The sequence below is a fragment of the Bos mutus genome, chromosome 15, assembly GCF_027580195.1.
Source record: "Bos mutus isolate GX-2022 chromosome 15, NWIPB_WYAK_1.1, whole genome shotgun sequence".
Classification (NCBI taxonomy): domain Eukaryota; kingdom Metazoa; phylum Chordata; class Mammalia; order Artiodactyla; family Bovidae; genus Bos; species Bos mutus.
This window is the reverse complement of record NC_091631.1, coordinates 63,822,811-63,828,810: the sequence shown is the minus strand read 5'-3', so window position 1 is coordinate 63,828,810 and position 6,000 is coordinate 63,822,811.

Sequence of the window (6,000 nt, the reverse complement as noted above, 5' to 3'; positions counted from 1 at the left end):
TCCTGTGGCCACTGCTGAACTTTCCAAATTTGCTGGTATATTGAGTGCAGCACTTTCACAGCATCATCTTCTAGGATTTGAAATAGCTCAACTGGAATTGCATCACCTCCACTAGCTTTGCTTGTAGCGATGCTTCCTAAGGCCCACTTGACTTCACATTCCAGGATGTCTGGCTCTAGGTGAGTGATCACATCATTGTGTTTATCTGAGCCATGAAGAACTTTTAAATATAGTTCTTCTGTGTATTCTTGCCACCTCTTCTTAATATCTTCTGCTTCTGTTAGGTCCATACCATTTCTATCATTTATTGTGCTCATCTTTGCATGAAACGTTCCCTTGGTATCTCTAATTTCCTTGAAGAGATCTCTAGTCTTTCCCATTCTGTTGTTTTCCTCTATTTCTTTGCATTGACCACCGAGGAAGGCTTTCTTATCTCTCCATGCTCTTCTTTGGTACTCTGCATTCAGATGGGTGTATCTTTCCTCTTCTCCTTTGCCTTTCACTTCTCTTCTTTTTTCAGCTATTTGTAAGGCCTCCTCAGACAACCATTTTGCCTTTTTGATTTCTTTTTCTTTGGGATGGTCTTGATCACTGCCTCCTGTACAGTGTCACAAACCTCCATACATAGTTCTTCAGACACTCTGTCAGATCTAATCCCTTGAATCTATTTCTCACTTCCACTCTATAATTGTAAGGGATTTGATTTAGGTCATACCTGAATGATCTAGTGATATTCACTCCTTTCTTCAATTTAAATCTGAATTTGGCAATAAGGAGTTCATGATCTGAGCCACAGTCAGCTCCTGATCTTGTTTTTGTTGACTATATAGAGCTTCTCCATCTTTGACTACAAAGAATATAATCAATCTGATTTCAGTATTGACCATCTGGGGCAGGGACTCTGGGGGCAGCACACCTGGGTGTGACATAAACCATCTTGGAGGAGGTCACCATTAACCCCAGCACAGAGCCAACAGAACTTCCACAGGACTGGGGAAACAGACTCTTGGAGGGCACAAACAAAACCTTTTGCACACCAGGACCCAGGAGAAAGGAGCAGTGACCCCACAAGAGACTGAACCAGACTTGCCTGTGAGTGTCCAGGAGTCTCCGGCCGAGGCGTGGGTCAGCAGTGGCCCACTGCAGGGTTGGGGGTACTTAGTGTGGCAGTGTATACATAGGACCTTTTAAAGGAGGTTGCCATTATCTTTATTACCTTCACCATAGTTTGGTCTCAAGTCAAACAACAGGGAGGGAACACAGTCCCACCCATCAATAGAAAATTTGATTAAAGATTTACTGAGCATGGTCCTGCCCATCAAAACAAGACCCAGTTTCCCCCTCAGGCAGTCTCCCATCAGGAAGCTTCCATAAGCCTCTTATTCTTATACCTCAGAGGGCAGACAGACTGAAAACCAGAATGACAGGAAACTAATCAAACTGATCACATGGACCACAGCCTTGTCTAACTCAATGAAATTATGAGCCATGCTGTGTATGGCCACCCAAGGTGGATGGGTCATGGTGGAGAGGTCTGACAAAATGTGGTCCACTGGAGAAGGGAATGGCAGACCACTTCAGTATTCTTGCCTTGAGAACCCCATGAACAGTATGAAAAGGCAGAAAGGTAGGACACTGAAAGATGAACTTCCCAGGTTGGTAGGTGTCCAATATGCTACTGGAGAAGTGTGGAGAAATAACTTGAGAAAGAATGAAGAGACAGAGCCAAAGCAAAAACAACACGCAAGTCTGATGCTGTAAAGAGCAATATTGCATAGAACCTGGAATGTTAGGTGCATGAATCAAGGTAAATTGGAAATGGTCAAACAGGAGATGGCAAGAGTAATCATCGACATTTTAGGAATCAGTGAACTAAAATAGACTGGAATGGGCGAATTTAACTTGGATGACCATTATATCTACTACTGCGGGCAAGAAACCCTTAGAAGAAATGGAGTAGCACTCATAGTCAATGAAGGAGTCTGAAATGCAGTTCTTGGATGCAGTCTCAAAAACAACAGTATGATCTCTGTTCATTTCCAAGGCAAACCATTCACTATCACAGTAATCCAAGTCTATGTGCCAACCAGTAAAGCTGAAGAAGCTGAAGTTCACTGGTTCTAAGAAGACCTACAAGACCTTCTAGAACTAACACCCAAAAAAGATGTCCTTTTCATTATAGGAGACTGGAATGCAAAAGTAGAAAGTCAAGAGATACCTGGAGTAGCAGGCAAATTTGGCCTTGGAGTCCACAATGAAGCAGGGCAAAGGCAAACAGAGTTTTGCCAAGAGAACACACTGGTCATAGAGAACACACTGGTCATGGCAAACACCCTCTTCCAACATCACAAAAGAAGACTCTACACATGGACATCATGCACTAGAATAGTTATTTAAAGAAACAGACATGGCAGTGAGAAGGGTGAGGAGGGTATGGTGCAATTGGAGATCTCATTCTCTGATGCTAAGATTATAAACTGGCATAACCACTTTGAAGATCTGTTTTGGCAGTTTTTACTAAAGCTGACTGTATAGGTATACCCTGCATCCCAGCAGCCCTAACATATATGTACATCAAAATCTTGTACTAGAATATCATGCCAGCACTATTTACAAAAATACCAAACTGGGAACAGTCCAAAAGTGCTTCAAAACTGGCATTAAAATGTATATATTGTATATTCCCATAACAATACAACAATGAAAAGGAATAAATTCCTGCTACATGAAGAAATATGGATGAATCTCACAGCTGTGATGTTTAGTGAAAGAAGCAAACAAAAACATACAAAATTAATGATTTCATTTAAGTAGGCAAAACAAATGATGGTGATGGAAGCTTGAATAGTGATTACCTCTGAGAGAGCACGGAAAGAGGGAGCACAAGGTTGACTTTTGGGGCACTGGCTTTGATCTGTTTTGCAGGGAGGGGTGGCTGCACTACACAGTGTGTGGGGTCTTAGTTCCCCAGCCAGGGATTGAACTTGGGCCACGACAGTGAAAGCACCAAATTCTAACAACTCAACCCCCAGGGAATCCCTGCCTGTTGTGTTCTGTGTCTTACGTAGGTGGTAGTTAAATGGACTTGTTCACTCTATAGAATTCATCAATTTCTAAACTTTACTGCATTTGCCATACTTCTATAGAATTATACAAAATTAGCATATTTTAGTTATAAAAATTAGTATGAAAATTTTTTTACTCATAAGAAAATGTGGTTTATTTTGATCAAATGGTAAAGAATTATGCAATTATTGCTTTTGTTTGCAGTACCAAAATACTTGGAGATAATTATCATCAACTATAGTAACTATATTAACTTAAGTGGTTTATTTCCTCCTTTCTCCTAAATGGCTTTTGGTTTTCTGTTCCCAATTATTACATGCATGCAACTAATTATATACCACCTGAGATCTTTTGGGGAATAAATATTGATAAAAATAAGTACTTTTTTATCCATGAACTGTGGTTACCATTTTTTTCTTACTTTTTTTTTGTAATTCCAAAAAACTAAAAATGAACAACAAAAGCAGAAAGCCTTATTGTCCTTTTTCATTTTAGTTAAATGAGAAAGACCAAAATGTCCACTAGATGGAGGCAAAACCCAAGGCTAAGCTTTTCTGGTTGCTGCTGCTGCTAAGTCGCTTCAGTCGTGTCCGACTCTGTGCGACCCCATAGACGGCAGCCCACCAGGCTCCCCTGTCCCTGGGATTCTCCAGGCAAGAACACTGGAGTGGGTTGCCATTTCCTTCTCCAACGCGTGAAAGTGGAAAGTGAAAGTGAAGTCGCTCAGTCATGTCCGACACCTAGCGACCCCATGGACTGCAGCCTACCAGGCTCCTGCGTCCATGGGATTTTCCAGGCAAGAGTACTGGAGTGGGGTGCCATTGCCTTCTCCGAAGTTTTTCTGGTAACAAGTAAAAAATTGTATGTAATGTATAAACAGAAATTCTTTATCAAGGAAAGAAAACAAGATATTGCCCAAGTTAATTTATTACTTTGTGTTACTTAATGGTATATTAGTAAAAAAAACCTGGGTGGATTAAGTTTTACATTCTACATTTAATTCTGTAGATTTTAAACACATCTCGAGAAGTCATCTTAGTCTTTCTTCTGCTTAGTAATAGGACAATCCAATAAGCAATGGGATGTTTAATGTTATTTTTTTGGTAAAAATTTTGGGATTTATTTATTTTTAATTTTTTATTTCATGTTGGAGTAAACCCAATTAACAATGTTGGGATAAAATATTTTTGTTTTTTCTTCAGAGGAGTAGATGCTACAATCACTTTGGTATGCTATTCTAGATTCTGACAGCCTTGATCTAAATTATTTTAAAAGCCAACAAAATCCTTCTTACAGTAACTATAAACCATCTTTTTCAAATTTGCTGAATGCTGTCAAGTGACTATTTGGGAGCAAATATTTTGTTTCCTACTCTATCATTTAATTAAGAAACTGCTCCTTGCAGTTACAAAGGGTTTTTGGATTTGGATTTTAAAATTCCAGTGAATTGGTGACATTTTTTTTTTTTTTTTTTGATAACTCACAACACTCTGCAAGCCCCCAGGAAGATATAGCCCTAGAATTTGGGGAGGAGGTTCTCATATATTCCTCCTTGTTAGTGAAAATAACAAAAGGATGAAATTAGTCATCCCTGGATGACAGTTTTTGAAAATCAAACTTATTAAAGTATAACTTATGCATTAAAACAAAGATCATGGCATCTGGCCCATCACTTCATGGGAAATAGATGGGGAAACAGTGGAAACAGTGTCAGACTTTATTTTTCTGGGCTCCAAAATCACTGCAGATGGTGACTGCTGCCATGAAATTAAAAGACGCTTATTCCTTGGAAGAAAAGTTATGACCAACCTAGATAGCATATTGAGAAGCAGAGACATTACTTTGCCAACAAAGGTCCATCTAGTGAAAGCTATGGTTTTTCCAGTGGGTCATGTATGGATGTGAGAGTTGGACTGTGAAGAAATCTGAGCGCAGAAGAATTGATGCGTTTGAACTGTAGTGTTGGAGAAGACTCTTGAGAGTCCCTTGGATTGCAAGGAGATCCAACCAGTCCATTCTAAAGGAGGTCAGCCCTGGGTGTTCTTTGGAAGGGATGATGCTAAAGCTGAAACACCAGTACTTTGGCCACCTCATGTGAAGAGTTGACTCATTGGACAAGACTCTGATGCTGGGAGGGATTGGGGGCAGGAGGAGACGGGGATGACAGAGGATGAGATGGCTGGATGGCATCGCCGACTCGATGGACGTGAGTTTGAGTGAACTCTGGGAGATGGTGATGGACAGGGAGGCCTGGCATGCTGCAATTCATGGGGTAGCAAAGAGTCGGACACGACTGAGCAACTGAACTGAATTGATGCATTAAAAACTTCATCCCACTTAAAGTATAGAATTCAATTACTTTTGAACAATATGTACTTGTAAAACCACCACTGCAGTCAAGGTACAGAACATTTCTACCACCTCCAAGAGAATTTTCCTGACCCTGTGCAATTGAACTTATGTATCTGTCACCAAGCAACCACTGCTCTGCTGTTTATAAAGTAATTTTTCCCGAAATGACTATTCAGTTGTTCTGGATTATTTTAAGAGAATTCCCCCTCCCCCAACAAAGAGAACTCACTGCATTCCTCAGCATCCTTGTCAAAAATGAAGTGACTCTTGTTCCCCCTGCTCCCTCTTGTAGTCATGTTTTGCCCTGCCATGAAGTTTAGCTTTGCCCATCGGAAGGCGACCTGCAGCCTCTGCTTTGCCTTGCTCTCGGACCAGCCTCCGCCCCAACAAGGGGATCAGCTGGGTTCTATGAACCTGTACAGTACGTGTGATTACATAGTACCACCAGTGGAAAAGGGCTTCCCTGGTGGCTCAGCAATAAAGAATCTGCCTGCCAATGCAGGAGAGGTGGATTCCATCCCTGGGTCAGAAAGATGCCCTAGAGAAGGAAATGGCAACCCACTCCAGTATTCTTGCCTGGGA